Source organism: Canis lupus, chromosome 1, assembly GCF_048164855.1.
Source record: "Canis lupus baileyi chromosome 1, mCanLup2.hap1, whole genome shotgun sequence".
Lineage (NCBI taxonomy): Eukaryota > Metazoa > Chordata > Mammalia > Carnivora > Canidae > Canis > Canis lupus.
The window spans coordinates 121,787,774-121,807,685 of record NC_132838.1 but is presented as its reverse complement, the minus strand read 5'-3'; the positions used below and the strand labels follow the sequence as shown (position 1 = coordinate 121,807,685).

At 60.6% G+C, this 19,912-nt stretch overlaps 1 protein-coding gene across 8 annotated transcripts in view; it reads left to right on the top strand.

Moving 5' to 3' along the window:
• The window catches only part of ZNF536 (zinc finger protein 536), a 430,505-nt gene that overhangs the window by 92,564 nt on the left and 318,029 nt on the right, over nt 1–19,912 (top strand). The window contains exons 1-2 of one of the 8 annotated variants that reach the window (XM_072782881.1): nt 7,647–7,847; nt 17,685–17,969. The exons of 4 other annotated variants lie outside the window; for them this stretch is intronic. The gene's annotated coding sequence lies outside the window, so the exon portion shown is untranslated. Of the gene's footprint in view, nt 1–7,646; nt 7,848–17,684; nt 17,970–19,635; nt 19,790–19,912 lie in introns of those variants that run through there. 3 more of the 8 variants (XM_072782877.1, XR_012010111.1, XM_072782910.1) reach the window with 3 other exon arrangements.

The following is a 19,912-nucleotide window of genomic DNA, read 5'->3' as shown; positions in this document are numbered from 1 at the left end:
CATCCCTCCCTCATCCTTCTATCCATCCCTCCATCCACCTATCCCTCCCTCCCTCCATCCCTCCCCTCATCCCTCCTTCATCCCTCACTCCTCTCCATCCCTCCCTCCATCCCTCCCCATCTCTCCCTCCATCCCTCTCCTCCATCCCTCCCTCATCCCTCCATCCATCCCTCCATCCACCCACCCCTCCCTCCCTCCCTCCATCCCTCCCCTCCATCCCTCCCCATCCCTCCCTCATCCCTCCACCCATCCCCTCATCCACCCACCCCTGCATCCCTCCCCCATCCCTCCCTCATCCCTCCACTGTCCATCATGTCAGGGGCATCTCCACAGTGCAGCCCATGCCTGCCCTCATAGTCCAGGGAGAGATTCAGGCGGGGGGCTCCCTGACAATAACGTCGGTGGCCACTTCCTGTTGGCCGCACCCCCCCACCCGGTCAGAGCTCCTTCCTCCTGACACATTTATATCTACCACGACTTCTTCCAGAAAATCCCTTCTCTCCTTCTAGTGCTTCCCAACGGGCTGGTTCACCCCAAGGGTTCGTGGTGGACAGCAGTCCTAGTGATACCTTCTTCTGCTGTGCACGCAGGAAAGGAGGCCCGGGGCGGGGGGCACGTCTGCCCCGAGTCCTGCAGGGAGCAGTGCTCTCGTCCTCGACTCACACGCATCAGCTCCTCGGACTTGGGAAAACTTTCTGGTGTCAGGGTTCGTGCCTTCCTAACCCACAGAGGGTAGCAGTTGGCTTGGCAGTGAGGGTTTTCTTGCGGGGGGCTGGTGTGAACTCGCACATATGTCCCCCCTCCTCGCTCCCTCGCCCTCCGCCGTCCCCGGAGGACAGAAGACGGCCTTGGTTGGAGGTGACTTGTGCGTGGCTCTCACCCCCACCCCTGGGGCCAGTGGGCACCCTCGGCCTGGACACTGGGCCTGGGACCTGGGCGGGGAGGGGCTGGCACGTGGCCACAAGGTGAGCGGCTGGTAACCGGCTGCGGGGCTTCCTCGAGCGGCGTCTTCATCTGTAAAATGGGAAACAGGCCCTCGCCTCCGCTTTGTCCTGCCGGTGGCTACGCGGGGCCTGGGAAGGCCGAGCGGCGAGCGCTGCAGGGCGGTAAGGGCGGCGTAGGCGTGGGCGCCTGCAGACTGTGGGGGTCCCGCACCCCCGGCCGGCGAGGGGGTCAGGGGCGCGGAGTCTTGCGCACCGGCCCCAGAGGCTCCGCTTCTGCGGACATGGCCTGGGTGGAAGCGAGTCCCGGAAAGGCCCGGCCCGGTTGTCCTCAGTGAACACGGCGTCCAGCTGTGCCCGGAGGGGGGCGGGGGGTGAGCCAAGCCTCGGTCCCAGGTGCCCGGCTGCCCCGCGTGCCACCTGCTGGCCCCGTGGCCGTCGGGGTCGCGCCCCCGGGGTGGCCGCTCCCGCCGAGGAGTGGGCTGGCGTTCCCGCTGCGGACTGAGCGGCTGCCTCGTCTCCCCTCGGCTAAATCACAAACAGAAATTGAACCCGGGGTCACGCATGAAGTCATGAGTGTAAGTTTATTTTTTACATGTGGCGTGTTCTTTATTTACGGCCGAAATCCCCTGAAGATTACATTTTAAAAAGATTTAATAGTGCGGGGGTCGGCGGGGCCCTCCGGCTTCTCCTCGGGATCCTCTTAAAGGTGCTCGCTGCCGGCCTCGGAGCAGAGGGGCCAGGGCTGCTGTGCGTGAGCTGGTGGCCCGGTGACCCGGTGGCCGCTGCCGTCTCGGGCGCACCTGCGACGACCCTGTACACGTGGCCCTTGGAAGACACGCGACTCTTTTTTTTTTTTTTTTTCTCAGCTCAGCTATTTGGAAAAACAAAACAGCACTTTCCCCCGTTACGCAATCTTAATCTCCTGTTCCCCGACAGCTTTTAGTTAAAAGATGCGTTATTGCCGCAGCGAGTGTGGGAGGAGTGTTGTCCTCTCCGGCCCCGGGGGACCCGGGGGGGCCTGGGGTGCAGGCGAGATGGGGGAGGCCGAGCCCCCGGTGTGGTCCAGCCCGGGCCGGTGCCTCCGGGAATCCAGGCTCTCCTCGGCGTGCAGTTACTTTATGAGGAAAGTGGGGTGTTTTCCAGGCCTGCGTTCGATTTTCGCTTATAATTATCTCCACATAAGTCTTCAATTTGGGATTTTGAATTGGAGACACATGAACCCGGCTATGCATGTTAAAAGATCAGTGACAAAAATCACATGACATTTGCATGCTGTAATTACTCCCCCAGCCTCCTCGGCGGGCTTTGTTCGGGAGTCAGACCTGCACGTGGTGCGCGCCCCCTTCCTTGGGGGGCAGCTTTGGTGAACTGGGTGCGCGTTCGCGTCTCGAGCCCCCCGAGGCGTTCGCGTCTCGAGCCTGTGTTCGGTTGTCCTCAGATCACCGTCTCCCGCCTCCCAGACGCTGGCCCCCGTCCTCCCGCCTGTGGCAGGGGTTGTCCTCCGCCGGGTGGCATCGGGGATCGCGGTGACCCTGAGGTTTGTATCAGCCGGCGAACTCCTCCTAGCGCAGAGGGCACGGCTCAGACGACCCGCGTGGCGTCCCAGGGTCAGGGTGCTGGTGGGCAGTGTGGGCCCCGGCTCCTCGGGCCTCCGTGACTCGTAGGGGTGGGCAGGCCCCTCCGCCTCTCAGGTGAGGGTGGCAGTAGGACCCCCTTGTGGGGTTGGTGCGGAGGAAATGACGTGATGCAGGTGGAGGACCCGTCCAAGCGCCTGGCACACGGTGGGAGCCGCCTGCGTAGAATTAGGGCGATGACCGTCCGTCAGACACTGACCTAGGGGAGGGCTTCCGGGAGCCCCCCTGGGGATGGGGGTGCCCGGAGGGTTGGACGAAGGAGGCCAGACCCGTAGAGCCTGCCCTCGGGCTGCGGCTGCAGGGGGCAATTTCACCTCCTCCATGGGGCTGTGTCCCTGTGGCCGCAAACCCTCCAGGACCCCGAAGAGGCACCAGTGATGAGCTCGTGTGCTCTGAGGAAGGGGTTCCGTGGGCCTGGGCCGCTCCGCACCTGCCCCGGGGCCCAGCGGGGGTTCTGCTCTCTGGCTCGCCGGGCTCTCCCCGTCGCTCACTCAACAAATGGTGATGCATCCTCGGGCCGTCCACACGGCCTCGGCTAGTCGCTCACGTACCCCCAGAACCGTTTTGTCGTGCAAATGGTTACTTGTACACGTGCGCTTCAGCTTAAGGTCTCATCCGGCGAGTCCTCCCTGGAGGAGGGAGAGATGCTTGCCGGACCCCAAGCGTGCCTTTCTCTGGGCAGGTTGTTGGGTGGACATCGATGTGGAGCCCGGGTTCCCTTAGGATTTTGCCGCCGCTCTTGGAGCCAATCTCGCCGGGTGTCTGGCGTACTTTGGATATAGTTCGGTGGCCTGTAGAGCCCCAAGAGCATCCCGGGGGACTTAGGAACCTCGGCTGCTCTGCTCTTGTGCTTGTGCGTCCCGTGCTCCCTCTCGCCTCCTTCCATGCCCCCCCCCGGACGAGGACAGAATGTTGGGGCGCCGTTGGGACCAAGCTATGGGAGTGAAGACCGTAGGCTCTTACCCAGGGGACCCCGTCTCACGCTTACAGAGATGGATCGGGGTTGCAGATGGATCAGCCTTCCCAAGGTTGTGATGTGGGCAGCTTCGTGTGAGAGGCCCCGTGGCCGCGGGAAGGGCCGGGCCGAGGCGCATCCGCGGCCTCTCCGTAGACAAACCTGTATGGGGGGGCCCCACCCGAGCGCACGGTCACACGCCCGCAGGCCCGGAGAACAGAGCCTTATTGAGGAAAGTCCGAGGGGACCGGAGCAATCAGCTTACAGAGAATATTTTGGCTTCAGAGGAATGTGGTCCTGCTTGTTGAAAAACATATCCTTTGCACGGAAAACACGCATAATCCTAGTCCAACTTTGCCCTTTGAGTAAAAAAAATGCTCGGTTGGAATTTCGGAGGCGAGGGGCCAGGGAATAGGAGATGGGGAGGTTAGCAGACTCTCTGCTCATAGGCGGAAGCTCGACGGGGGTTACCTTCATGGGGTTCTGTTCTGTAAAGGGGGACCAAGCCATAACAGTAAGACATCTGTCGAGGTGGGGATTAAATCACATTTCAGATTTATTTATTTTTAAATATTTATTTTTTTTTATCAGGCGCCTGATTTATGACCCTTAGCAGTACTTGCTGGAGCTGTCTTGTGCACGGACCCTGGAAGAACCAGGGCAGGACGCACGCAAAACGTTACGGGGCCCTCTTGCCCGTCCAGCCGCCCCGGTCGGTCCGTCTGCTGCTCTCAGTTCCCAGGTCATCAATATTCCCATGAAAACCCACACCTTTTAAATGCAGATTTATTGCCAGCAGGATATTCTGCTCTGGGGCGTGACTTAACTTACTGGGGTCTGCCCTTGAGGGAGAGACTTTCTCTATCAAATTTCTGAAGAGAAATCAGAATCGATCTCAGTGTTATTGAACCGTGCTCCTTGGTTTTTTGAAAACTATCGATGGCGTTGAACCGACCAAAATATTGCAGAATGGTGTGTTTTTGCTGATGTTTTGTAATCTCATGACTTACGTGAGATGCTGTGTTGGAGAGCACTCCGTCGTGGGCCTGGGGTCCAGGAGGCGTCCGTATCCACGGCTGCGGCTCAGTCGTGACCACCCTCACCGCCACCGCCAGCACCAGCAGCAGCAGCAGCAGCACCATTTTTTCCGAGTTGGGTAAATAGTAATATATTGCATAGTTTATTTTAAAAAGATTTTATTTATTTTTTGAGAGAGACAGAGAGCATGAGCTGGGGGTGGGGCAGAGGGAGATGGGGAGCCCGACGCGGGGCTGGGTCCCAGGACCCCCGAGATCATGACCTGTGCTGGAGGCAGGTGCTTAACGGGCTGCGTCCCCCAGGCACCCCTGTTGCATACCTTATTGATCACACTGCCAGGAGGCTCCGGGTGCCCACATGTTAAATATTAATTGTTCTACATCTGATCGTACTCAAGTGTGTGGCCGTTGGTATTATATTAAAATAAATTCAGTAACGTAAGCATCTCGGGCAGAAGTCGCAGAACTGGGGCGAAACCCACTCTTGGTGTCAGTTTGCTGCACGCTGGGGCTTGCGGGTGCAGGCTGGTTGGGGGCGTTTTAGCTTCGTACCCGCCTTGCAGGATTCTGGGCTGGGGGTGGCCCGAGGGACCCAGAAGGCCCTTGGCTTTGCAGCTGGGAGTTGTGAGGCCTGACTCAAGGCCTCGCTTTGCCCCCTGAATAGGGTTAGAAGAGTGGTGCTGCCGCTCCGGGCCCTAGATTCCTGTTTCCAGGAGGCGTACCTGGGAGGGCTCCCCGGGTTGACTTCTGGGTGCCCGGAGACGGTGCCTGTGACACAACCCGGTGGGCGGGCCTCACGGACCCTCACCTGCCCTCGGACGCAGCCCCTGGAGGCTGGGGCTCTCTCAGGATCAGAAGGGGTCAGAAGCAGGTGTCCAGGTATCTTCCAGGCGTGCAGGTGAGCCCGTTCAAGGGCCCCAGGGCTTCCGGCCCGGCGGAGGTTGACCTGAGGGTCAGTGGGGCCCGTGCTTGAGCGTAGTTCCCGAGGTTTGTGGGGCTCAGAGCTGGAGGTCTCGGCGCGTCCTGCTCTCCCAGCAACGGACTGGGAACATCAGACGGAGGTCGGGGACCCAGGAACTCCTGGCCACCCCTGGACGGAGCGCCGTTTCCTGTGAGGTGGCCCCCGTGGTACCGTGCGCGCCCTCGTTCCCCTGGAGGTTGCGGCTCGGCGTCGGCAGGAAGCCGTCTGGGCTCCGCAGTTCCCGGGCCGCGCTTCTCGGGGGCTTCCTGCAGGGATGTCGGCCGCGGTCGTTGCCCAAGAGTCTGGAGGTCTCTGCTCCCCTCACCTTCTCATCTCCGGCAAGTTCCCTTCCACTTGACCTTGGCCGTCCAGCCCACGGCCCCTGAGGGGTGGCCTCCGCCGTCCTCCCTTCTCCCCGCCGCTGCCTTGTCTTCCAACTCGCTTTCCGTGGGCCCTCGACTGTCACGGCTGCCTCGCTGCCCCGTCCCCGCCGTCCTGCTCATCCTCCCCCGCTGCGAGGTCACGTCCGCCCCTCCTGTCCCTTCCGTGTGCCCCGGCCTCCTCCCCTTCCGTCACGGGCACCTGGCAGAGCTGCGGCCTCAGGTGCTCACATCAGCGCCTGGTCTGTGATCGTGGCGTGCGTCTCACTTTGCCAAGTAGCAGCGTGGGGCGGCTGGGGTCCGCGACTCCACGGTGACAGGCGTGCGGCGGCCCCGGGCCTGCTCCCCAGGCCTCGCCCTCCAGAGAGGCCGCTCCGTGCCCCGCCGTTCCCTTGCTTCTCACCGGCCCCCATGGCTGAGCCTCGGCCCCTGAGCTTCCTGGCCACGAGCCGTACCGGCGACGCCTGCCCCCCGGTCCTTCTCAGAGGAGCGGCCCCTGGCGCGTGTGCACATACACCGCACGTGGCCCGCTCACCCTTAGCCTCCGCCCCGCTTCCTCCTCTTGCCCTTCTGCTCCTTTGCTGGAACCATCCTTCCCCGAGGCCTTGGCTCGGATGTCCGCTCCTCAGAAAGGCCTTGCTCGGCCTCCCGGCCTCTGGCTGTCCCTCACCCCGTTGGTTCCCTCTATAACACGTTCTGACGTCCTGGGATCATCCTAATTTGGCTCCCGTCCCCCCCCCACCCCCCTGATTTAAGTCCCGTGACGGAAGGGGCCGAATGCGCCCCGGTCCCTGCTGTAGGCTGGCACCTGGCTTGCTGCCTGACGCGCAGGAGGTACGCAGTCTTTGGGGAGAGCGAGCCTGCTTCCGTGATGCAGCCTCCCCTCCCCGGCCTGCGCCCCAGCCTCCTCTCTAGAGGACGGTGCACCCCGGAGAGTCTGGAAATCCTCACGGAGGACCCCGGGATCCTGTGGCCGCCCAGGTGGGGCTTGGGCTCTGGGAACAGCACGGCCCTGGGTCCTCGGGCTCAGAGGCTCCTCTTCTTGTCTTCCTTATCGTCGGCCTTCCCTCTGGAGCTTTCTGGAACTTTTCTGGGTAAAGCCTGCTCGCTGCTGCAGGCCTGCCTGATGCCCAGGGCAGCGTCCCATCGGGAGCTCCCACCTGACCTGACCTGACCTCGCCACACCCTGAGCCCTACCTCTGAAAGGTGACCTATGACTCTGCCCCAGACGCACCCGCCCCGCCGCCGGACCCCACCGAGACTAACCACAGACGACCCACCTCCCCACCCCCAAATTAGTGGACTGTGTCTGTGTTGACACATCCATTCTCACCCTAATGATATGTTTATTTAACTGATGACTGCTGTCCTCATTAGGGACTCATTGTTGAGCCTGGAATAGTGATTATTTTTGCTGATATTCCTTCTCTGCAAAGATGATTTTTTTTTTTTTTTAAAAAAACATCGCTCTTTTGGTGTGCTATGAATCCTTAATGAGGATAGTTAAATTTAAAAGAAACCCCCAAACCACCCTTCAGGTTGAAAATAGAAGTGTCTGCACAAGCAGGCTGCTAATCTGCTGATTATTGATGGACATGATTGGTGACAGACCCACAACTTTCAATAAAACGAGAGCGCCGTGCGTGCATTTGAGTGCGGTAGCAACCAGAAAAAGCAGCAGCTTAGCCAATTGGCAGTGAGGGCTTGGGGTTCCAGAACATTCTCTTCCCTTTATGTGGAGTCATAATTCCGACGGTTTGGGTGTGGACACTGACATCCAAGTTGGACCCAGGGCCGCGCGGTGCTCGGGGAGGGATGGAGAAAGACGTTCATAAAAGCTTGTCCGCGGAGTCCTCAGGAAGTCCACGAGTGAACTTGCCGGCCCCCGAAGCCCGTCTTTCTCTTTCGGGATTCTAAGCAAATTCCCGGGTGGCAGGTGAGCGTTAGAGGACCAGGTGGGGCCGCGAGGACCGGAGCAGGGTCAGGGCGTGCGGGCGTGACAGCAGGTTAGGAGGAGGCGCTTCCCTAGTCGTGGCGGGGAGGTCACGGTGAGGTCACGGTCCCCTCGGCCCCGTCCCCTCCTGCATGAGATTCAGGGTGAGGACCGCGAGGTCTCCGTAGGGCACGTGGGACACGAGGAAGCCACGAGGGAACAGCGGAGGCCGGAGCGTGCACAGGTTAGCGAAACCGAGAAGGGAGCGGCCTCGGGAGCTGGTCACGGGTTCCAGTGTTGGCCGTGTGGCCCCCAACATGTCACTTGACCCCTTGGACCCTTGTGCATGGAAGGCAGCGGGGCTCAGTGAGACGGTGGGTCTCAGGAATGAAGCTGCTGGCTCGCCGCCACCTCCCGCCAGGTACACATCCTGTCTGGCCCCCAAGTGCGGCCTCTCCTCTCGGCTGGGGTCCGTGAGCTCCTGGAAGCCTGGCCCCCCCCAGCCCCTCCTTGCGAGCTGGCCCCACCTGGCCCCAGCAAGTGCTCGGTCGGTAGCGATGGGTGTCTGGTCATCGGCCTCCCTCCCAGAGCCTGGACGCTCCTCCGTCGCCTCTGGGCTCCCGACTCTCGGGGGACACCCTTCTCCTCTCGGCCGACACGTGCCCTGAGGCTGGGGGGCCACTTCCCGTACAGCACCCCGGGCGGTCCTTGCACGTGGACGCAGTCTTCCTCGCGGGCGCTGCCCCTGGATTGTGGTCTTGGAAGCATTTCTGCTTGTGCACTGACCACCTGGGCTTCGGGTGTGGCCTTATTCTCTGCCTTAGTCCTCCACGGGTCCCCTCCAGCGTTGCCACCGCCGCCCAGCATCGGGCCAGCCAGTGGCCCACGGAGCCCGGGGAGGGCTGACACCTGCCCACTTGGACTGTCCCCACCGACTGAATCCCCCCTCAGTGTGGCTCCAGGAGCTCCTCTACCCAGGGGCAGAGCCGTGGACGGACAAGGGGACACGGGCTGGCCAGCCCCGACTGTGTCCCACACTGGTTTAGATTCCAGTATGAGCGTGGGGCAGGGCCCGAGCGTGGCGGACCGCGTCTGGCTACAGGGACCCACCGCGTGCTCACTGCTGGGTTTCCCATCTGTGTCTCTGCAAGGTGCCCTCCTGGAGGCCAAGCACCAAGTCTGACCATTCGCGTTGCTCTCTGGGCGTCTGGCACGCGGCAGGTGCTCCCCGGAAGCAGTGCAAATGAATGAATGAATGAATGAATGAATGGGAGACCCATGGGCGGGATGCGAAGGGCGCCTGGAAGCCAAGCGGGGAGCCAGGGCAGTCTTGCCCGAGGGATGGTGGAGGCCACGGCCGTGGAGTTCAGTGGCTGGCCGCGGGCCCACGAGCCTTGGCCTGTCGGGGTTTCTCCGGAGCCACGGCGCTCGGGCTGCCCTTCGAGGCCCCGCTGGCTGGGAGCGGGGCGTGCACAGAAGCGGGGGGCGGCGGGGAGGCCTGGAGGCGGCCCGCGGGCGCGTCCGGGCGGCGAGGTGGACTCGGGAGGCTGCAGGAGGCTGCGTGCCTGCACCCGGGACGTGGTGGGGAGCGTCTCGGCGAGGTCAGCGGAGGCCAGCGCCCGGGCCGGGGAGTTCAGCTGTGACCCCTGATGTTATTTTAAGGTGGTGGCTTTTTCATATTTAATTATGAATGAAATTGCATTTGAGGATCGCAGCTGATGACGGCGTGTGGTTATGCTGTGTGGGCTGCTTTCAAAATAGCTCACCCCAAACTTCATTAGTGATTAGTTCGAGGAAAGTGCAGCCTGACCCGCCAGCGTTTCTCATGCCGTCTGTACCCGAGCCGTGGGAGCTCGGGAAGGGCGGGTGGCCGTGCGGCCCCTGGCTCCTGGGTCTTGTGCCTGCAGCCTCGTCCTGGGGACCTCGGTGACTCCCTTGTGATTCTGCCCCCCTCCCTCCCCGGGAACTAGTCTCCACGATGGAGCTTGGACCACCCTGAAGGGGACTGATGGAAACCCCTGCCTGTGGCTCCGCACCGCCAGGGAGGCCGGGCCTGGCGCTGGACGCGCCCCGCCGGGCGGCTTGGCCCACTGAGTCGGGCCGCTGAGCCGAACGGCTGGCGCCCCCAGTCTCCCGGCTTCTCCTAAATATGGTCAGTGTTTGTCGTGCCTCCTACCGCTGTCTGCATGAACTGGAGATCTGGGCTTGGCCCCCCTCCTCTCTCTAGACTTAGTGTAAACCCTCGTCGCAATCGAGATTAGCCTCGGCGAGCAGTACGCACGGGTTGGCAACAGCCGCGGGTCCCAGCAGCGTCCCTCGCGCGGCGGCGAGCACGACACGCCAGCGCTTGTCCCCGCTCCTGCTGTGAGACCCCCTTCCCGATCCTGGCTGGGGCACCGCCGCGGCCGAGGCGGGGTCCGGGGTCTCGCCCCCCCCCCGCCCCCAGCCACCCCTCCCACCTGCTGCAGTTCAACGGGTTGACCTTCGGAAGGTGGCGCATCCCCGAGCCTCTTTATTTTCCCGGTATCTGTGTTTTGGGGATAAAGGGGACGATAGAAATTAAATATTGCGAAGGAACTGAGCACCGTCCGGGCTCCCGCGAGACCCCGGGGTTGCCCTTCGGCTGCCCTGGTGATGACGGTGGCATCGACGACCCACAGGTGGCTTAGTGGCGGGGAGCCTGAGAGCCGGGCCTCGACTCCTAGTCCTGCCACTTCCTGGGGACTCAGCCTCGGGCAAACGCCTCACCTGCCCGTCTGATAGCGTTTCGGGGTGAGGGCGCGAGCCCGCCCACGGCCAGCATTATCAGCCGCTGGTGACCGTGGGCTCCGATGCTCAGGACTGTGACCCGTGTCGCCCGAGGAGTGGCTGTGCGACCTTGAGCAGGGTGCGTGACCTCTCGCAGCCTCAGTCGCCCTACGATGAAGCGGGGTGCCCGGCCCGAGGGGCGCCCGCGCGTGAGGACGTGGGGCCGCCGTGCTGTCCCCCCCAGGCCGCCCAGCTCCGTAGCTAAGTAACCCTGGCTGATGTGTGGCTCTGACGGCGGTGCTCGCGGGAGAGCTGCGTGTGCCGCCTCCTCCTTCGGGTGACAGCTGTTTCCAGGCAGATGCCTCCCCCGTGTTCTGGAGCCGTGAGGAAAGGGGAGAGCGTCCCAGATTTAAATTTGGAATGCGCGCAGGATCTCGCCAACCCGCGGGGCCCACGGGCTGGGGGATGTTCGGGCTCCGGCCACCGGGACGTCGGGCCCGCCGTGCGGCCTGGGCCGGGGTTGGGCTCTGGACGCACCAGGGGCTGGGGGTGGGGGGCACCCAGAAGGGCGTGTGGGGCCGGGCAGCGGCCGCGGACCGTGTGCGGCCGTCGGGGGGCTCTCCGGCGTGATGCTCGGGGGAGGTGTGCGCGCCTCGGGAGAGGGGACAGTGTGGGGTCAGGTCTGCGTCCCAAGGGTCCCCCTGTCCCCTGCAGTGCCCTCTGGCCTCGGGGGCCACCCCAGGACCTTGTTCAGCCCTGGGCACAGGTCTGCTCAGGACGTGTTGGCCTTACCAGGTCCGGGTGAGGGGCCCTAGCCCCGAGCAGGCTTCCTCCTTGGAGCCTCGAAGCCGCTCACAGAGCCGGGCGGGCCCCAGGGGAGGCCTGTAAGGCCTCTGAGCTGTGGGGTGGAGGGAGGGGCCCTGGGACATGGGCGGGAGGCTGCAGAGAGGAGTGGGACGGGGTTGAGGGGGCCCTGTGGATGGGGGTCCTCCCCTGCTCTGGACGTCTGCGTAGGCCTCAGGACTCCCACCTTGGGGTCCGCGGGGCTGCAAGCTGCATGAGTCCAGTGCATGTGGTCTCATGTGCGTCCGTCACCCCAGGAAGGGCGGCCGGACCCCCAGCCAAACCGGCCCCAGGCCCTGGGCGACCCTACCCGCCCTGTCCCCGCTCCAGGAGCATCTGCTCCCCTAAGGGGCAGCGGCGGGAAGAGGGGCCTCTGGTCACACCCGGCTGAGGGGCTGATGCACTGTCTCCCTCACTCCGAGCCTCTCCTGGGGCAGGAGACATTCAGACACCCCCGCACGCACCCCAGGCCCAAGTAGCTCCCGCTCGGGGGGAACAGGGGCCAGCTCGCCTGCGCAGGAAGCCCAAAGCCTGTGGTCACACTGGAGGTTATTGGTCCGAGGTGGCCTCAGGGGACGAGGGCAGGTGCTAAGGGGCCCTCCGGGACGCATCTGGGGCGGCAGTGCCGTCCCTGATGGGAGACTGCACTGGACCCAGCATCTCCGTCCCCCTCCCCTCCGCGGGCTGCAGTGTCGTCAGAGCTCCGGGATGGATCCCCTGCACCGCCTCCAGCTCCCTGCCCCTCGTGCATCCGAGACGGACCCTCCCAGGGAAGGACAGTTTCCCTGTCGCATCTTCGAGGGGTCTTTCAGCTGCCCAGGCACCCTCGCGTCCCCGGGGACCCTGGCGTCCCCCGGGAGCAGAGGGGAGGCGGCAGTCTCTAGGTTGTCACGGCCTCGTACCTGCGACCGTACACAAAAATAAGCCCGAGCCCTTTCCCGCGCCGTGCCATTTGCTGTCTATTTTTAACTCGTGCGTGCAGGGCCCCAAAGAAAATTCTGCGAGGAAGTAAGAGCGTATTGAGGTCGCCGATAGACAGTCACCGCAAAACCTAAGGTAATTGCGGAAATGACATCCCTTCTAGAAGGAGAGTGTCTGGGAGGGAGGGTTACTTTTGCAACAGGCACCGCGAGCCTTCTCCCGCCGCCGCGCACTTAATTCGGTTCCAGCCATGTCAGGAAGACTTGAGAAAAAAAAAAAAAAAATCCCACCATTAAAGACGTGCTCTTTGTTTTTTCAATCTGTGACCCCAGAAATCTCTTTAGCAAGCCATGGTTCAGTGAACTGGCACACAGCAGCCGTTCAGCAGTGGAAAAAAATCATAAAGCAGATGGAAGCTTTACATTTTTGTTTAGTTTTTAAGAGCAGTTTTTATAACATCGCTTAAAACCATTCTGATGCATCATACTGTTTACACTCAAAGCTTTGTAGCTAAGATGTTTACAGTATGGAGAATGTTTTAAGATATTTTATAGTTATGATATTTGGATAATTGGCAAGGAAAAAAATAGTTTGTTGAGATTGCAGTGATGTTGGTGATCGTGAAGTAACTTATGAGTCTCAATAAATATGTCCAGTTTGGTGGAAAGTACAAACTCACTTAAAACAAAACAACACAAGAGGGAATATCTTTTTAGTGAAATCATTTCCTTTTCTTAATCAAAAGATGACAGGCAAGGCTTTAGGACTCCCATCTGCGCGGCACCGCGCCACGGCCCCGAGCCCGCGGCCTCTCCTTCCGTGATTGATAGCTGCTTCCCATCGGCCCGTTGCTATTCCGCGGGAGTTCGTGCAAACACCGAGGTTAATAATAAGGCTCCGTTTAGGCCCGGCCACTAAGACAGACCCCGGGTCCCCCACCTCCCCCCCCGCCCCCATATCTCAGGGCAGTGGAACTTGCAAAAGAGATTGTTTTTAATGTCAAAGAATTTATGCAGAGCTAGGATTTGGAACTCCTTTTTTTTTTTTTTTTTTAACTGCCCAAAATGGCATTAATCAAAAACAATAACTCCTTTTAACTTTTCTAAGTGCTCCAGAGGAAAGTATGAAATAATCTGTGTGTGGGCCACGAATGCGGAGAATGCAAACATTTCACAATAAACATGTTTAAATGAAAGTCCCTGGCAAGATAGTCTGAAAGATAGTACATGCTGGGTTAATTAATGCAGACTCATAAAAATAAACCTCACTTTTAAGATTTGACCAATAAAAATCATTAGCATATTTGGATCAGATGACTTTATGTATACATTGAACTTCTCCACTGCAAATTGTCCTTGGAATGCCTGGAAACAGATTTCAGCTTAAAGCCTGACCCCCTCTTCTCTATCTGCTGTTTGTGCTTCCAATACAGTGATACGATGATTTATTCAGGTTTTATCTGTTATACCTGCAATTGATCTACCGGTGATGGGATTAGATTTATCATTTTGGTTGTATAAATCATGGTCAGATAGCCAGAAAAATGTTTAGTCGCACAAAAATCCCTATTGTTTGCTTACAACGTAGCACGTTTGATTTTTTTGTTATAATCAAATTACGATAGCACGTTATTTTTGCTCTCGAGGCGAGTTCGCTTGTGCCGCCCTAAAGCGAGTCACTTCGGCCCGTCCACGGAGGCTATCTCTTTATTTTTTTGAGATTTATTTATTTTATGATAGACATAGAGAGAGAGAGAGGCAGAGACACAGGCGGAGGGAGAAGCAGGACCCATGCAGGGAGCCTGACGCGGGACTCGATCCCGGGACCCCAGGATCGCGCCCTGGGCGCTAAACCCCCGAGCCACCCGGGTATCCCCAAGGCCACCTTTTTAAAACAAGTGTTTTCCTGAAACCGTGCCGGCAAACGAATGTCGACTTCGGGGTGCGGATCGGGCAATGTTCTGAGCTCCTGCTAAATTAGGAATCACCCGGTTTTTCTAGAGCCTGATTATACTACGGAAGGTTCCAGCATTACGCTGTGCTCTCCGTACAGGTACAGGGAGGGACAAACGGCCACAAAGACCCCCCCGGTGTGACGCTCACCGCAAAACGCAACTCATTTCAAGGCCCTGAGCCCGGGAGGAGGAGGCCGGGACCATCTACGCGGTGCAAGTCTGAACCCAAGAGAACGCCGCACCTGAGATCCTTACGGGAATAAAAACAACCCGACACAGGTTATTGAGGGAGAAGCTCCAGGATGAGTTTAATTGTATCCAGCTTCATTGGCAGCTTATTTTGAACTAATGTGCGGTAAAATTGCCCAGCAGAACGACTCAGAGGAATGAGAAAGCACATTTTTGTCGTTGTTGGTTCCTTGCTGGTGTGCTCTCCTCGAGACAGCGGGCCGAACGTAGCTGAAGAAGGGGCTGGGCCGTGGGCTCGGCCGGGGGCCGGGGGGCCGGGGGCCAGGCCCGTGTGGGGCGCCGGGCGAGCCCTTCCGTGGTCGCGGCGCACTGGCTTGCCCGGAGCCCCACGCGTGCCCGCCCCCGGGAGCGGCGCTCCCACGCAGCTTTCTGGACGAGGCCTTCTGAGTCCGAGGGGCCCGCCAGACTGAGCAGCGTGGCCTCATACCCTCCATCCGTCCCAGACACTCAACATCGCCTGTTTTAGGGAGCGCGTGCTTCCGCCTCCCAAGTGGACCTCTGCGCCCGCGGGAGCCTCTGCAGGTGACCCTCAGCCCACGCTCCTCCCTCCTCCAGGGGAGCCCCAGCCCCGGGGGCCGGCGCCCTCCTGCAGGCGAGGAGGGAAGGGGCCACGTGCGTCGCCGTCAGGGGACCCAGGGGAGGCCCGAGCCTCAGGGCGGTGGGGCGGAGGCTCCCACACGCTCGCGTGGATTGGCGTGGATTTGCCATGGCGCAGGCCCAGGGTCCCCACCACGTTTTCGAGGGAGTTCCTGCCGATCTACTTTGTGTCCGAGAAGCGGCTGGACTCTGGAGGGCAGACCCTTAGATGCAGAACCTGGGAGGTGCTGACCTGTTCCTGGACAAACCGGGTGCCGCCCAGGACCCAGGCATGAACTTCCGCTCCCGAGGAGGTGGCACCCGTGGGTGCTGGGGGGGCGGCTGGGAGGAGGCAGGAGGCAGGTCCCCCCCACGTGCACCGTTTCAGGAGTTTTCAAGGGGACGTGTCGATGTGGTGGTGGTGGTGGCCGCGGGCGAGGAGCGTGGAGGGCATGAGCCGAGGCCAGGGTGGGACTCGGGAAGGAGTCCGGGGGGGCGGCCCAGCCCTCGGAGCCCATGGCTCCCAGGCCCCACGCTCGAGGCCTTCCTCCAGCTGTGGGTCTCAGACCGGGGACCCAACGTGCGCCTCCTTCGTGCCAACGCTGGGCCTCGTGTCCCTCCCCCTCCGGGCCGCCAGCACCTGCCACAGCCGGGAAGCTGGTGCAAGTGGTCATCCACCTTGTGCGGGCCTCGGGGACTCAATTCCCCCATGGCCTCTGGGTTTGATCCCCAGACTGTACACTTGGGAGCGTCCAGGCATGAAGGGAAGAGACTCCAGAGGTTGACGGTGGGCTGGTGGCGCGGCCGGGCGAGGACCCCCTGGCCTTGCCCCCGTGCCGCTCTGCTTGCCTGGCTCGGCGTCTGTGCGCCCACGTCCTGTGGGGGACACGTGATCGATGGCCAGGTGAGACCCCCCTCCTGCTGGCGGATCGTTTGGTGTAACAACAGCAGCGGCGGCCAACTCTGTGCCGGGCACGTTGTTTCAATTAATTAATCATTAGTTAATTATCTCACTTAATGCAACTCTTGCAACAACCTTTTAGACAGGTGCTACCGTCACCCCCCACTTTAGAGCTCGGGACCCCGGGGACCCGGCCAGGTTTTAGGTGCTGGAGTCCAAATGCGGTGGAGGAGGATTCTCCCCCGGGCGCCTCCCCCGCAGTTGGTGCGTCCTGGGCGCGCCCTGCACTGTCTCCCCCGTGGCGGGAGGTGACTTCAGATTCAACGTGGCTGTCGGTACAGCAGGACACCCTCCCTTACACATTAAGCGAGGAGTAAATAAATACTGTTTTTTTTTAAATGTAGGGCACTGGTATATAAAATTTCCCTTTGAAACACATTGATTTAAGGAGCCCTGTGAGTCCATTTTAAGAAAAAATCGCAGCTAGTTAACGGCACAGGTGTAAGCAGGGGTGGCCAGGTGAGGGTGGGACTCAGGTGATGGAGATTTGGGCCTGGTATTCGCTCGTCTAGTTAAGATGGGAGGAAAGGGGGAAATGCAGGAGTTCCCGTCTTCCGTCTGGGAGGTGACCTCTGACGGGGTCTTATGGCCAGTTTGTTTCGGGGAGGGTCGCAGGTGTCCACGTTTTCCTGACGCGTGCCTGAGGCAGCAGCTCTTGAGCTGCCCACAGGGGCCACAGACCCAAGAAGCCTGTCGTCTTCGCCAGGGCTCATGCCTGGGTCTGAGTCTGGCTGCCTCGAGGGGAGCTGGCCCCTCGCTCGGAATTAGTGGCAGGGCCGGAAGCAGAAGAGAGGAGCCGGTGGCTGATCCGGGCTGGAGGCACCTCTCTAGCTGCCTGGCCGCAGCGCGACACCAGGTTGACGAGGTGCTGATGACCGTCCCGGCGTGGGCTCGTGGGCCTGCTGACCTCCAGGCATCCGGGACGCGTCCCCCCGTGTAACCGTGACTGTTGTAACGAAACGGGTCCCTGGCCATCCGGAGGGTGCTAGCCTGACCGTCCTCAAAGTGGCTTCTACGGCACCCCGGGAGTTCCAAGGAGAGCCGGTGAGAGCCGGAGGAAGGGGAGGAGGCCCCGGGCTCTGCTGGGCAGCCCCGCAGGAAGATCTCCCTGGAAGGGGACTATGCTATAGGAAGTGCTGAGAAACCACCGTCGAGACCAAGTTCTCGGTTCCGTAGATAGGAGACCACGTTCCGCAGAAGAGCAAAGACCTCAAAGGTGAACTCTGGGTCGTCGTTTTGAGTAGAAAATGTCCACATCCAGGCAGATCACGGAGCTTGGTAGAGGACGTAGCCGAAGGGAGTCAGGAGGGTGCCTGCGGTCTCGTCCCCTGCTTCGGAGAGCCTGGCCCCCCGCACCTCTGGTAGGGCGGGATGTCCGCCTGGGGGCAGATCTGCTCGGCGCGCTCGACCACGACGGCCGCAGTCGAGGGCTACCTGGCGCCGGACCCTGGGCTGCGCACTTTTGGATGCGTTACCTCCGTTGGGCGGATGAAGCAACGGAAGCCCGGGGGATGGTGTGGCTTGTCCACTTGGGTGTGCCCGAGGTGCAGGCGTCAGACACACCTGACCGGCTTCTCTCATCCCCCAGGTTCAGCCAGGAGGCGGGGGACACGCGTCTCCCTCGTGAGCCTGGGAGACTTTGTGCACAGTCCTGCGGGCCGCCCCACTCGGCTCCCTGGGAGTCCGTGTTCTTTGAGATACGGGAAGGAAGCCAAGGATGGGTGACCAAACCCCGTGACAAGAAAGACCTCACGTACTGTTTCTTCTCTGAGGTCCCGCTGGCTGGGCGTGCGGGCGCGCGGGAGCACACGTGCTCGGGACAAAGCTACCGGTGGCGTTCATCCATCCCCTCGGGAGGTGTTTTTTCATTTACGTATGTATTTTTGCCTTGACGCGTTAATTTATGCCTTTATTACTTTTTGAAGACTCTCTTCGCCCTCCCTTCTCTCCCCACCCTGCACCGATGCGTGCCTTTGTGCATTCACTCGCTTCTTCACCTGTCCGCTCGTGCATGCGTTAGTTCATTCATTCAACAGATGAAACACTTGGAAATGAATTCAAGCCTTTGCGGGGAAACGTGGACTAGTTTAACCATGACCCCGGGTTGACCCCGGGCATCTTTCTCGTCATTGGGTGTGTGGCACCCAGTGAAGTCAGATGCGTCGTGCCGGGGGCCCCGAGAAGGTGCTGCTGGCCTGTGAGAGGCACGGCTAAGCGTGTGCCGCTTGTGTGCAGGGGCGCGGGGGGTCTCTGAGGCCTCCCTCCCCAGGGCTTCCCCACTGCCTGAGAACTTATAGGGTCCCCCCAGGACCTCCTCACCAAACCTTGTGACCCTGAATCGTCCTTGGGCTGCTGCTGGGATGTGAGGCCAGGTGAAATCCGTGGTGGGGAAGCGATGGGCCGCTCTGTGCAGGAAGCAGGACCGTGGTGTGACACGGGGCACGGAGTGGGCAGGAGATACAAGGAAGGGCGTCGTGAGGATGAAGCAGATACCAGGGGCCCCGTAGAACTCGCATTTCCTTCTCCCGCCGAGGTTTCCGTGCATTTTCCCTGTTTTGAACGTCGTGTTATCAACGATCGGTGGGTGGGAGGAAGGCCGCGCGGGGCCTGTTTCACTGGCTGAGCTTCTGTATCTGGAAACACAGGAACCATAAAATGCAATGCATAGGCGAGGTGAGATTTCTAGCAACAGTCGTGACGTCATGTGCAAGCCAGGCTACGGGCGAGAGCGCTTTGCACTTGGACGTGGAGGATGTGGGGACGGCCCTGCCTCCGCCAGGTGGCTGAGGATTGGACACGGCTTCTGCGCCCGAGTTGGAGTCGTGAACTGGCCGGGCTGCTCAGATGGCTTAATGCGGACTTCTTGTGGTTTGCTGAGAGGCCCGTTCGCTGCCTTACTGTGCACGACTCCAAACGCACGGAGGTGTTTTCCGGCTTTACAGGCGGTGTTTCCGGGGTCCGGCTGCACGGATCCCTTGGACGCGTAGAGCGTCGACCGATGGCTTTCATACAGGCCCCTTGTGTGGGGCGTCTGTTGGTCCCAGAAGGTGCTTCCAGCCCTTCCCACGCTGTGAATGCTTCCCTGACTCCACGGAAGGCGGCGTGGGTGGCCAGCTGGAACTCCCCCTGCACCCGGCACCCTGGACTGTGCTGACCTCCCAAACGCCGTCTTTCCCCCAGGTACTCCCGAGCTCCCCCCACCCACCCCCAGGCAGCCGAGCCACTACTAGGTGGCCTGTGGGACCCCTGTATCAGAACCCCACCCCTTAAATCTCAACTCATGGCCAATCGAAAGAGTTCTTACTACCGCTGGTTCCCTAGGCAACCAAAGCGTCTCCTTGCTAAGGACTCCGGGAAAGGGGAAGAAGACGCCCAGGCTCGGGGTCCCCCCCTCCCCGCCGCCCCGTGCATCCATCCTCCACGCACCTGGGCGCCCACCCCTGCCCTCCCCGTCCCACCGTCCCTTCGCTTATTGCTCTGCTTGGTTTAAAACACAGAGCCATAACCACTCGGGGCAGCCAGCAGCATGGCCGGATGTAATATTAATTTCTTTTCTGGTTTATTTGTGAAGGAGTCAACCATATAAATCACTTTAAGCCACTAAGAAAGCAGAATCGCGTCTTGAAAGGGAGAAGTATGGCGCGTTACCATTAAGATCTCAGAAGAACATGCGATGGGTTTGAGCTTCCTCACGTGGGTGTAGTTTTGTTAACCTTGCTTTAGATTATGTGAAACGCTCAGAAAGTTTTTTTTTTTTTTTTCATCCCCCCCCCCTTCTCCGTTTTAGTGGGAAGCGTTGGGTACCCATCAGCGGCA